Below are 13,081 nucleotides of genomic sequence, written 5' to 3'. Positions count from 1 at the left end.
GTTACATAGGGATTCAGCGGTCTGAAAAAACGCGTTTATTTCGGGCTGAAAAACACGTTTTGAAAAGGGTGCTGTTACTGCCCCATAAGTTGCATAGGGGTGACCAAACTTGCAGAAACATGTTTATTTCTGCTGAAAAATACGTTTTGACACTTTCTGCACACTGGGGTTAAGAGCTGAGTGTGTGGGCTCTTCTGAGCCTTGCAGTTACATAGGGATTCAGCGGTCTGAAAAAACGCGTTTATTTCGGGCTGAAAAACACGTTTTGAAAAGGGTGCTGTTACTGCCCCATAAGTTGCATGGGGGTGACCAAACTTGCAGAAACATGTTTATTTCTGCTGAAAAACACGTTTTGACACTTTCTGCACACTGGGGTTAAGAGCTGAGTGTGTGGGCTCTTCAGCGGTCTGAAAAAACGCGTTTATTTCGGGCTGAAAAACACGTTTTGAAAAGGGTGCTGTTACTGCCCCATAAGTTGCATGGGGGTGACCAAACTTGCAGAAACATGTTTGTTTCTGCTGAAAAACACGTTTTGACACTTTCTGCACACTGGGGTTAAGAGCTGAGTGTGTGGGCTCTTCAGCGGTCTGAAAAAACGCGTTTATTTCGGGCTGAAAAACACGTTTTGAAAAGGGTGCTGTTACTGCCCCATAAGTTGCATGGGGGTGACCAAACTTGCAGAAACATGTTTATTTCTGCTGAAAAACACGTTTTGACACTTTCTGCACACTGGGGTTAAGAGCTGAGTGTGTGGGCTCTTCTGAGCCTTGCAGTTACATAGGGATTCAGCGGTCTGAAAAAACGCGTTTATTTCGGGCTGAAAAACACGTTTTGAAAAGGGTGCTTTTACTGCCCCATAAGTTGCATGGGGGTGACCAAACTTGCAGAAACATGTTTTTTTCTGCTGAAAAACACGTTTTGACACTTTCTGCACACTGGGGTTAAGAGCTGAGTGTGTGGGCTCTTCTGAGCCTTGCAGCTACATAGGGATTCAGCGGTCTGAAAAAACGCGTTTATTTCGTGCTGAACAACACGTTTTGAAAAGTGTGCTGTTACTGCCCCATAAGTTGCATGGGGGTGACAAAACTTTCAGAAACGTTTATTTCTGCTGAAATATATGTTTTGACACTTTCTGCACACTGGGGTTAAGATCTGAGTGTGTGGGCTCTTCTGAGCCTTGCAGTTACATAGGGATTCAGCGGTCTGAAAAAACGCGTTTATTTCGGGCTGAAAAACACGTTTTGAAAAGAGTGCTGTTACTGCCCCATAAGTTGCATGGGGGTGACCAAACTTGCAGAAACATGTTTATTTCTGCTGAAAAACACGTTTTGACACTTTCTGCACACTGGGGTTAAGAGCTGAGTGTGTGGGCTCTTCTGAGCCTTGCAGCTACATAGGGATTCAGCGGTCTGAAAAAACGCGTTTATTTCGTGCTGAACAACACGTTTTGAAAAGTGTGCTGTTACTGCCCCATAAGTTGCATGGGGGTGACAAAACTTTCAGAAACGTTTATTTCTGCTGCAATATATGTTTTGACACTTTCTGCACACTGGGGTTAAGAGCTGAGTGTGTGGGCTCTTCTGAGCCTTGCAGTTACATAGGGATTCAGCGGTCTGAAAAAACGCGTTTATTTCGGGCTGAAAAACACGTTTTGAAAAGGGTGCTGTTACTGCCCCATAAGTTGCATGGGGGTGACCAAACTTGCAGAAACATGTTTATTTCTGCTGAAAAACACGTTTTGACACTTTCTGCACACTGGGGTTAAGAGCTGAGTGTGTGGGCTCTTCAGCGGTCTGAAAAAACGCGTTTATTTCGGGCTGAAAAACACGTTTTGAAAAGGGTGCTGTTACTGCCCCATAAGTTGCATGGGGGTGACCAAACTTGCAGAAACATGTTTATTTCTGCTGAAAAACACGTTTTGACACTTTCTGCACACTGGGGTTAAGAGCTGAGTGTGTGGGCTCCTCTGAGCCTTGCAGCTACATAGGGATTCAGCGGTTTGAAAAAACGCGTTTATTTCGTGCTGAAAAACACGTTTTGAAAAGGGTGCTGTTACTGCCCCTTAAGTTGCATGGGGGTGATCAAACTTGCAGAAACATGTTTATTTCTGCTGAAAAACACGTTTTGACACTTTCTGCACACTGGGGTTAAGAGCTGAGTGTGTGGGCTCTTCTGAGCCTTGCAGCTACATTGGGATTCAGCGGTCTGAAAAAACGCGTTTATTTCGGGCTGAAAAACACGTTTTGAAAAGTGTGCTGTTACTGCCCCATAAGTTGCATGGGGGTGACAAAACTTTCAGAAACATGTTTATTTCTGCTGAAATATATGTTTTGACACTTTCTGCACACTGGGGTTAAGATCTGAGTGTGTGGGCTCTTCTGAGCCTTGCAGTTACATAGGGATTCAGCGGTCTGAAAAAACGCGTTTATTTCGGGCTGAAAAACACGTTTTGAAAAGGGTGCTGTTACTGCCCCATAAGTTGCATGGGGGTGACCAAACTTGCAGAAACGTTTATTTCTGCTGAAAAACACGTTTTGACACTTTCTGCACACTGGGGTTAAGAGCTGAGTGTGTGGGCTCTTCTGAGCCTTGCAGTTACATAGGGATTCAGCGGTCTGAAAAAACGCGTTTTTTTTCGGGCTGAAAAACACGTTTTGAAAAGGGTGCTGTTACTGCCCCATAAGTTGCATGGGGGTGACCAAACTTGCAGAAACATGTTTATTTCTGCTGAAAAACACGTTTTGACACTTTCTGCACACTGGGGTTAAGAGCTGAGTGTGTGGGCTCTTCTGAGCCTTGCAGCTACATTGGGATTCAGCGGTCTGAAAATACGCGTTTATTTCGAGCTGAAAAACACGTTTTGAAAAGAGTGCTGTTACTGCCCCATAAGTTGCATGGGGGTGACCAAACTTGCAGAAACATGTTTATTTCTGCTGAAAAACACGTTTTGACACTTTCTGCACACTGGGGTTAAGAGCTGAGTGTGTGGGCTCTTCTGAGCCTTGCAGTTACATAGGGATTCAGCGGTCTGAAAAAACGCGTTTATTTCGGGCTGGAAAACACGTTTTGAAAAGGGTGCTTTTACTGCCCCATAAGTTGCATGGGGGTGACCAAACTTGCAGAAACATGTTTTTTTCTGCTGAAAAACACGTTTTGACACTTTCTGCACACTGGGGTTAAGAGCTGAGTGTGTGGGCTCTTCTGAGCCTTGCAGCTACATAGGGATTCAGCGGACTGAAAAAACGCGTTTATTTCGTGCTGAACAACACGTTTTGAAAAGTGAGCTGTTACTGCCCCATAAGTTGCATGGGGGTGACAAAACTTTCAGAAACGTTTATTTCTGCTGAAATATATGTTTTAACACTTTCTGCACACTGGGGTTAAGATCTGAGTGTGTGGGCTCTTCTGAGCCTTGCAGTTACATAGGGATTCAGCGGTCTGAAAAAACGCGTTTATTTCGGGCTGAAAAACACGTTTTGAAAAGGGTGCTGTTACTGCCCCATAAGTTGCATGGGGGTGACCAAACTTGCAGAAACGTTTATTTCTGCTGAAAAACACGTTTTGACACTTTCTGCACACTGGGGTTAAGAGCTGAGTGTGTGGGCTCTTCAGCGGTCTGAAAAAACGCGTTTATTTCGGGCTGAAAAACACGTTTTGAAAAGGGTGCTGTTACTGCCCCATAAGTTGCATGGGGGTGACCAAACTTGCAGAAACATGTTTATTTCTGCTGAAAAACACGTTTTGACACTTTCTGCACACTGGGGTTAAGAGCTGAGTGTGTGGGCTCTTCTGAGCCTTGCAGTTACATAGGGATTCAGCGGTCTGAAAAAACGCGTTTATTTCGAGCTGAAAAACACGTTTTGAAAAGGGTGCTGTTACTGCCCCATAAGTTGCATGGGGTGTGACCAAACTTGCAGAAACATGTTTATTTCTGCTGAAAAACACGTTTTGACACTTTCTGCACACTGGGGTTAAGAGCTGAGTGTGTGGGCTCTTCTGAGCCTTGCAGTTACATAGGGATTCAGCGGTCTGAAAAAACGCGTTTATTTCGGGCTGAAAAACACGTTTTGAAAAGTGTGCTGTTGCTGCCCCATAAGTTGCATGGGTGTGACCAAACTTGCAGAAACATGTTTTTTTCTGCTGAAAAACACGTTTTGACACTTTCTGCACACTGGGGTTAAGAGCTGAGTGTGTGGGCTCTTCAGCGGTCTGAAAAAACGCGTTTATTTCGGGCTGAAAAACACGTTTTGAAAAGGGTGCTGTTACTGCCCCATAAGTTGCATGGGGGTGACCAAACTTGCAGAAACATGTTTATTTCTGCTGAAAAACACGTTTTGACACTTTCTGCACACTGGGGTTAAGAGCTGAGTATGTGGGCTCTTCTGAGCCTTGCAGCTACATTGGGATTCAGCGGTCTGAAAATACGCGTTTATTTCGAGCTGAAAAACACGTTTTGAAAAGAGTGCTGTTACTGCCCCATAAGTTGCATGGGGGTGACCAAACTTGCAGAAACATGTTTTTTTCTGCTGAAAAACACGTTTTGACACTTTCTGCACACTGGGGTTAAGAGCTGAGTGTGTGGGCTCTTCAGCGGTCTGAAAAAACGCGTTTATTTCGGGCTGAAAAACACGTTTTGAAAAGAGTGCTGTTACTGCCCCATAAGTTGCATGGGGGTGACCAAACTTGCAGAAACATGTTTATTTCTGCTGAAAAACACGTTTTGACACTTTCTGCACACTGGGGTTAAGAGCTGAGTGTGTGGGCTCTTCTGAGCCTTGCAGTTACATAGGGATTCAGCGGTCTGAAAAAACGCGTTTATTTCGGGCTGAAAAACACGTTTTGAAAAGGGTGCTTTTACTGCCCCATAAGTTGCATGGGGGTGACCAAACTTGCAGAAACATGTTTTTTTCTGCTGAAAAACACGTTTTGACACTTTCTGCACACTGGGGTTAAGAGCTGAGTGTGTGGGCTCTTCTGAGCCTTGCAGCTACATAGGGATTCAGCGGTCTGAAAAAACGCGTTTATTTCGTGCTGAACAACACGTTTTGAAAAGTGTGCTGTTACTGCCCCATAAGTTGCATGGGGGTGACAAAACTTTCAGAAACGTTTATTTCTGCTGAAATATATGTTTTGACACTTTCTGCACACTGGGGTTAAGAGCTGAGTGTGTGGGCTCCTCTGAGCCTTGCAGTTACATAGGGATTCAGCGGTTTGAAAAAACGCGTTTATTTCGTGCTGAAAAACACGTTTTGAAAAGGGTGCTGTTACTGCCCCATAAGTTGCATGGGGGTGACCAAACTTGCAGAAACATGTTTATTTCTGCTGAAAAACACGTTTTGACACTTTCTGCACACTGGGGTTAAGAGCTGAGTGTGTGGGCTCTTCTGAGCCTTGCAGCTACATTGGGATTCAGCGGTCTGAAAAAACGCGTTTATTTCGGGCTGAAAAACACGTTTTGAAAAGTGTGCTGTTACTGCCCCATAAGTTGCATGGGGGTGACAAAACTTTCAGAAACATGTTTATTTCTGCTGAAATATATGTTTTGACAATTTCTGCACACTGGGGTTAAGATCTGAGTGTGTGGGCTCTTCTGAGCCTTGCAGTTACATAGGGATTCAGCGGTCTGAAAAAACGCGTTTATTTCGGGCTGAAAAACACATTTTGAAAAGGGTGCTGTTACTGCCCCATAAGTTGCATGGGGGTGACCAAACTTGCAGAAACGTTTATTTCTGCTGAAAAACACGTTTTGACACTTTCTGCACACTGGGGTTAAGAGCTGAGTGTGTGGGCTCTTCTGAGCCTTGCAGTTACATAGGGATTCAGCGGTCTGAAAAAACGCGTTTATTTCGGGCTGAAAAATACGTTTTGAAAAGGGTGCTGTTACTGCCCCATAAGTTGCATGGGGGTGACCAAACTTGCAGAAACATGTTTATTTCTGCTGAAAAACACGTTTTGACACTTTCTGCACACTGGGGTTAAGAGCTGAGTGTGTGGGCTCTTCAGCGGTCTGAAAAAACGCGTTTATTTCGGGCTGAAAAACAGGTTTTGAAAAGGGTGCTGTTACTGCCCCATAAGTTGCATGGGGGTGACCAAACTTGCAGAAACATGTTTATTTCTGCTGAAAAACACGTTTTGACACTTTCTGCACACTGGGGTTAAGAGCTGAGTGTGTGGGCTCTTCTGAGCCTTGCAGCTACATTGGGATTCAGCGGTCTGAAAATACGCGTTTATTTCGAGCTGAAAAACACGTTTTGAAAAGAGTGCTGTTACTGCCCCATAAGTTGCATGGGGGTGACCAAACTTGCAGAAACATGTTTTTTTCTGCTGAAAAACACGTTTTGACACTTTCTGCACACTGGGGTTAAGAGCTGAGTGTGTGGGCTCTTCAGCGGTCTGAAAAAACGCGTTTATTTCGGGCTGAAAAACAGGTTTTGAAAAGGGTGCTGTTACTGCCCCATAAGTTGCATGGGGGTGACCAAACTTGCAGAAACATGTTTATTTCTGCTGAAAAACACGTTTTGACACTTTCTGCACACTGGGGTTAAGAGCTGAGTGTGTGGGCTCTTCTGAGCCTTGCAGTTACATAGGGATTCAGCGGTCTGAAAAAACGCGTTTATTTCGGGCTGAAAAACACGTTTTGAAAAGGGTGCTGTTACTGCCCCATAAGTTGCATGGGGGTGACCAAACTTGCAGAAACATGTTTATTTCTGCTGAAAAACACGTTTTGACACTTTCTGCACACTGGGGTTAAGAACTGAGTGTGTGGGCTCTTCAGCGGTCTGAAAAAACGCGTTTATTTCGGGCTGAAAAACACGTTTTGAAAAGGGTGCTGTTACTGCCCCATAAGTTGCATGGGGGTGATCAAACTTGCAGAAACATGTTTATTTCTGCTGAAAAACACGTTTTGACACTTTCTGCACACTGGGGTTAAGAGCTGAGTGTGTGGGCTCTTCTGAGCCTTGCAGTTACATAGGGATTCAGCGGACTGAAAAAACGCGTTTATTTCGGGCTGAAAAACACGTTTTGAAAAGGGTGCTGTTACTGCCCCATAAGTTGCATGGGGGTGACCAAACTTGCAGAAACATGTTTATTTCTGCTGAAAAACACGTTTTGACACTTTCTGCACACTGGGGTTAAGAGCTGAGTGTGTGGGCTCCTCTGAGCCTTGCAGCTACATAGGGATTCAGCGGTTTGAAAAAACGCGTTTATTTCGTGCTGAAAAACACGTTTTGAAAAGGGTGCTGTTACTGCCCCTTAAGTTGCATGGGGGTGATCAAACTTGCAGAAACATGTTTATTTCTGCTGAAAAACACGTTTTGACACTTTCTGCACACTGGGGTTAAGAGCTGAGTGTGTGGGCTCTTCTGAGCCTTGCAGCTACATTGGGATTCAGCGGTCTGAAAATACGCGTTTATTTCGAGCTGAAAAACACGTTTTGAAAAGAGTGCTGTTACTGCCCCATAAGTTGCATGGGGGTGACCAAACTTGCAGAAACATGTTTTTTTCTGCTGAAAAACACGTTTTGACACATTCTGCACACTGGGGTTAAGAGCTGAGTGTGTGGGCTCTTCTGAGCCTTGCAGTTACATAGGGATACAGCGGTCTGAAAAAACGCGTTTATTTCGGGCTGAAAAACACGTTTTGAAAAGTGTCCTGTTACTGCCCCATAAGTTGCATGGGGGTGACCAAACTTTCAGAAACATGTTTATTTCTGCTGAAAAACACGTTTTGATACTTTCTGCACACTGGGGTTAAGAACTGAGTGTGTGGGCTCTTCAGCGGTCTGAAAAAACGCGTTTATTTCGGGCTGAAAAACACGTTTTGAAAAGGGTGCTGTTACTGCCCCATAAGTTGCATGGGGGTGACCAAATATCAGAAACATGTTTATTTCTGCTGAAAAACACGTTTTGACACTTTCTGCACACTGGGGTTAAGAGCTGAGTGTGTGGGCTCTTCTGAGCCTTGCAGTTACATAGGGATTCAGCGGTCTGAGAAAACGCGTTTATTTCGTGCTGAAAAACACGTTTTGAAAAGGGTGCTTTTACTGCCCCATAAGTTGCATGGGGGTGACCAAACTTGCAGAAACATGTTTTTTTCTGCTGAAAAACAAGTTTTGACACTTTCTGCACACTGGGGTTAAGAGCTGAGTGTGTGGGCTTTTCTGAGCCTTGCAGCTACATAGGGATTCAGCGGTCTGAAAAAACGTGTTTATTTCGTGCTGAACAACACGTTTTGAAAAGTGTGCTGTTACTGCCCCATAAGTTGCATGGGGGTGACAAAACTTTCAGAAACGTTTATTTCTGCTGAAATATATGTTTTGACACTTTCTGCACACTGGGGTTAAGAGCTGAGTGTGTGGGCTCTTCTGAGCCTTTTCAGTTACATAGGGATTCAGCGGTCTGAAAAAACGCGTTTATTTCGGGCTGAAAAACACGTTTTGAAAAGGGTGCTGTTACTGCCCCATAAGTTGCATGGGGGTGACCAAACTTGCAGAAACATGTTTATTTCTGCTGAAAAACACGTTTTGACACTTTCTGCACACTGGGGTTAAGAGCTGAGTGTGTGGGCTCTTCTGAGCCTTGCAGCTACATTGGGATTCAGCGGTCTGAAAAAACGCGTTTATTTCGAGCTGAAAAACACGTTTTGAAAAGAGTGCTGTTACTGCCCCATAAGTTGCATGGGGGTGACCAAACTTGCAGAAACATGTTTATTTCTGCTGAAAAACACGTTTTGACACTTTCTGCACACTGGGGTTAAGAGCTGAGTGTGTGGGCTCTTCTGAGCCTTGCAGTTACATAGGGATTCAGCGGTCTGAAAAAACGCGTTTATTTCGGGCTGAAAAACACGTTTTGAAAAGGGTGCTTTTACTGCCCCATAAGTTGCATGGGGGTGACCAAACTTGCAGAAACATGTTTTTTTCTGCTGAAAAACACGTTTTGACACTTTCTGCACACTGGGGTTAAGAGCTGAGTGTGTGGGCTCTTCTGAGCCTTGCAGCTACATAGGGATTCAGCGGTCTGAAAAAACGCGTTTATTTCGTGCTGAACAACACGTTTTGAAAAGTGTGCTGTTACTGCCCCATAAGTTGCATGGGGGTGACAAAACTTTCAGAAACGTTTATTTCTGCTGAAATATATGTTTTGACACTTTCTGCACACTGGGGTTAAGAGCTGAGTGTGTGGGCTCTTCTGAGCCTTGCAGTTACATAGGGATTCAGCGGTCTGAAAAAACGCGTTTATTTCGGGCTGAAAAACACGTTTTGAAAAGGGTGCTGTTACTGCCCCATAAGTTGCATGGGGGTGACCAAACTTGCAGAAACATGTTTATTTCTGCTGAAAAACACGTTTTGACACTTTCTGCACACTGGGGTTAAGAGCTGAGTGTGTGGGCTCTTCAGCGGTCTGAAAAAACGCGTTTATTTCGGGCTGAAAAACACGTTTTGAAAAGGGTGCTGTTACTGCCCCATAAGTTGCATGGGGGTGACCAAACTTGCAGAAACATGTTTATTTCTGCTGAAAAACACGTTTTGACACTTTCTGCACACTGGGGTTAAGAGCTGAGTGTGTGGGCTCTTCTGAGCCTTGCAGTTACATAGGGATTCAGCGGTCTGAAAAAACGCGTTTATTTCGGGCTGAAAAACACGTTTTGAAAAGGGTGCTGTTACTGCCCCATAAGTTGCATGGGGGTGACCAAACTTGCAGAAACATGTTTATTTCTGCTGAAAAACACGTTTTGACACTTTCTGCACACTGGGGTTAAGAGCTGAGTGTGTGGGCTCTTCTGAGCCTTGCAGCTACATTGGGATTCAGCGGTCTGAAAAAACGCGTTTATTTCGGGCTGAAAAACACGTTTTGAAAAGTGTGCTGTTACTGCCCCATAAGTTGCATGGGGGTGACAAAACTTTCAGAAACATGTTTATTTCTGCTGAAATATATGTTTTGACACTTTCTGCACACTGGGGTTAAGATCTGAGTGTGTGGGCTCTTCTGAGCCTTGCAGTTACATAGGGATTCAGCGGTCTGAAAAAACGCGTTTATTTCGGGCTGAAAAACACGTTTTGAAAAGTGTGCTGTTACTGCCCCATAAGTTGCATGGGGGTGACCAAACTTGCAGAAACGTTTATTTCTGCTGAAAAACACGTTTTGACACTTTCTGCACACTGGGGTTAAGAGCTGAGTGTGTGGGCTCTTCTGAGACTTGCAGTTACATAGGGATTCAGCGGTCTGAAAAAACGCGTTTATTTCGGGCTGAAAAACACGTTTTGAAAAGGGTGCTGTTACTGCCCCATAAGTTGCATGGGGGTGACCAAACTTGCAGAAACATGTTTATTTCTGCTGAAAAACACGTTTTGACACTTTCTGCACACTGGGGTTAAGAGCTGAGTGTGTGGGCTCTTCAGCGGTCTGAAAAAACACGTTTATTTCGGGCTGAAAAACACGTTTTGAAAAGGGTGCTGTTACTGCCCCATAAGTTGCATGGGGGTGACCAAACTTGCAGAAACATGTTTATTTCTGCTGAAAAACACGTTTTGACACTTTCTGCACACTGGGGTTAAGAGCTGAGTGTGTGGGCTCTTCTGAGCCTTGCAGCTACATTGGGATTCAGCGGACTGAAAATACGCGTTTATTTCGAGCTGAAAAACACGTTTTGAAAAGAGTGCTGTTACTGCCCCATAAGTTGCATGGGGGTGACCAAACTTGCAGAAACATGTTTTTTTCTGCTGAAAAACACGTTTTGACACTTTTTGCACACTGGGGTTAAGAGCTGAGTGTGTGGGCTCTTCAGCGGTCTGAAAAAACGCGTTTATTTCGGGCTGAAAAACACGTTTTGAAAAGGGTGCTGTTACTGCCCCATAAGTTGCATGGGGGTGACCAAACTTGCAGAAACATGTTTATTTCTGCTGAAAAACACGTTTTGACACTTTCTGCACACTGGGGTTAAGAGCTGAGTGTGTGGGCTCTTCTGAGCCTTGCAGTTACATAGGGATTCAGCGGTCTGAAAAAACGCGTTTATTTCGGGCTGAAAAACACGTTTTGAAAAGGGTGCTGTTACTGCCCCATAAGTTGCATGGGGGTGACCAAACTTGCAGAAACATGTTTATTTCTGCTGAAAAACACGTTTTGACACTTTCTGCACACTGGGGTTAAGAACTGAGTGTGTGGGCTCTTCAGCGGTCTGAAAAAACGCGTTTATTTCGGGCTGAAAAACACGTTTTGAAAAGGGTGCTGTTACTGCCCCATAAGTTGCATGGGGGTGATCAAACTTGCAGAAACATGTTTATTTCTGCTGAAAAACACGTTTTGACACTTTCTGCACACTGGGGTTAAGAGCTGAGTGTGTGGGCTCTTCTGAGCCTTGCAGTTACATAGGGATTCAGCGGACTGAAAAAACGCGTTTATTTCGGGCTGAAAAACACGTTTTGAAAAGGGTGCTGTTACTGCCCCATAAGTTGCATGGGGGTGACCAAACTTGCAGAAACATGTTTATTTCTGCTGAAAAACACGTTTTGACACTTTCTGCACACTGGGGTTAAGAGCTGAGTGTGTGGGCTCCTCTGAGCCTTGCAGCTACATAGGGATTCAGCGGTTTGAAAAAACGCGTTTATTTCGTGCTGAAAAACACGTTTTGAAAAGGGTGCTGTTACTGCCCCTTAAGTTGCATGGGGGTGATCAAACTTGCAGAAACATGTTTATTTCTGCTGAAAAACACGTTTTGACACTTTCTGCACACTGGGGTTAAGAGCTGAGTGTGTGGGCTCTTCTGAGCCTTGCAGCTACATTGGGATTCAGCGGTCTGAAAATACGCGTTTATTTCGAGCTGAAAAACACGTTTTGAAAAGAGTGCTGTTACTGCCCCATAAGTTGCATGGGGGTGACCAAACTTGCAGAAACATGTTTTTTTCTGCTGAAAAACACGTTTTGACACATTCTGCACACTGGGGTTAAGAGCTGAGTGTGTGGGCTCTTCTGAGCCTTGCAGTTACATAGGGATACAGCGGTCTGAAAAAACGCGTTTATTTCGGGCTGAAAAACACGTTTTGAAAAGTGTCCTGTTACTGCCCCATAAGTTGCATGGGGGTGACCAAACTTTCAGAAACATGTTTATTTCTGCTGAAAAACACGTTTTGATACTTTCTGCACACTGGGGTTAAGAACTGAGTGTGTGGGCTCTTCAGCGGTCTGAAAAAACGCGTTTATTTCGGGCTGAAAAACACGTTTTGAAAAGGGTGCTGTTACTGCCCCATAAGTTGCATGGGGGTGACCAAATATCAGAAACATGTTTATTTCTGCTGAAAAACACGTTTTGACACTTTCTGCACACTGGGGTTAAGAGCTGAGTGTGTGGGCTCTTCTGAGCCTTGCAGTTACATAGGGATTCAGCGGTCTGAAAAAACGCGTTTATTTCGTGCTGAAAAACACGTTTTGAAAAGGGTGCTTTTACTGCCCCATAAGTTGCATGGGGGTGACCAAACTTGCAGAAACATGTTTTTTTCTGCTGAAAAACAAGTTTTGACACTTTCTGCACACTGGGGTTAAGAGCTGAGTGTGTGGGCTTTTCTGAGCCTTGCAGCTACATAGGGATTCAGCGGTCTGAAAAAACGTGTTTATTTCGTGCTGAACAACACGTTTTGAAAAGTGTGTTGTTACTGCCCCATAAGTTGCATGGGGGTGACAAAACTTTCAGAAACGTTTATTTCTGCTGAAATATATGTTTTGACACTTTCTGCACACTGGGGTTAAGAGCTGAGTGTGTGGGCTCTTCTGAGCCTTTTCAGTTACATAGGGATTCAGCGGTCTGAAAAAACACGTTTATTTCGGGCTGAAAAACACGTTTTGAAAAGGGTGCTGTTACTGCCCCATAAGTTGCATGGGGGTGACCAAACTTGCAGAAACATGTTTATTTCTGCTGAAAAACACGTTTTGACACTTTCTGCACACTGGGGTTAAGAGCTGAGTGTGTGGGCTCTTCTGAGCCTTGCAGCTACATTGGGATTCAGCGGACTGAAAAAAACGCGTTTATTTCGAGCTGAAAAACACTTTTTGAAAAGAGTGCTGTTACTGCCCCATAAGTTGCATGGGGT

The sequence above is a fragment of the Lepisosteus platostomus genome, chromosome 2, assembly GCF_059453375.1.
Source record: "Lepisosteus platostomus isolate fLepPlt1 chromosome 2, fLepPlt1.hap1, whole genome shotgun sequence".
Taxonomy (NCBI): Eukaryota; Metazoa; Chordata; class Actinopteri; order Semionotiformes; family Lepisosteidae; genus Lepisosteus; species Lepisosteus platostomus.
The sequence above is the reverse complement of the archived record's forward strand: the minus strand, read 5'-3'. Positions refer to the sequence as shown.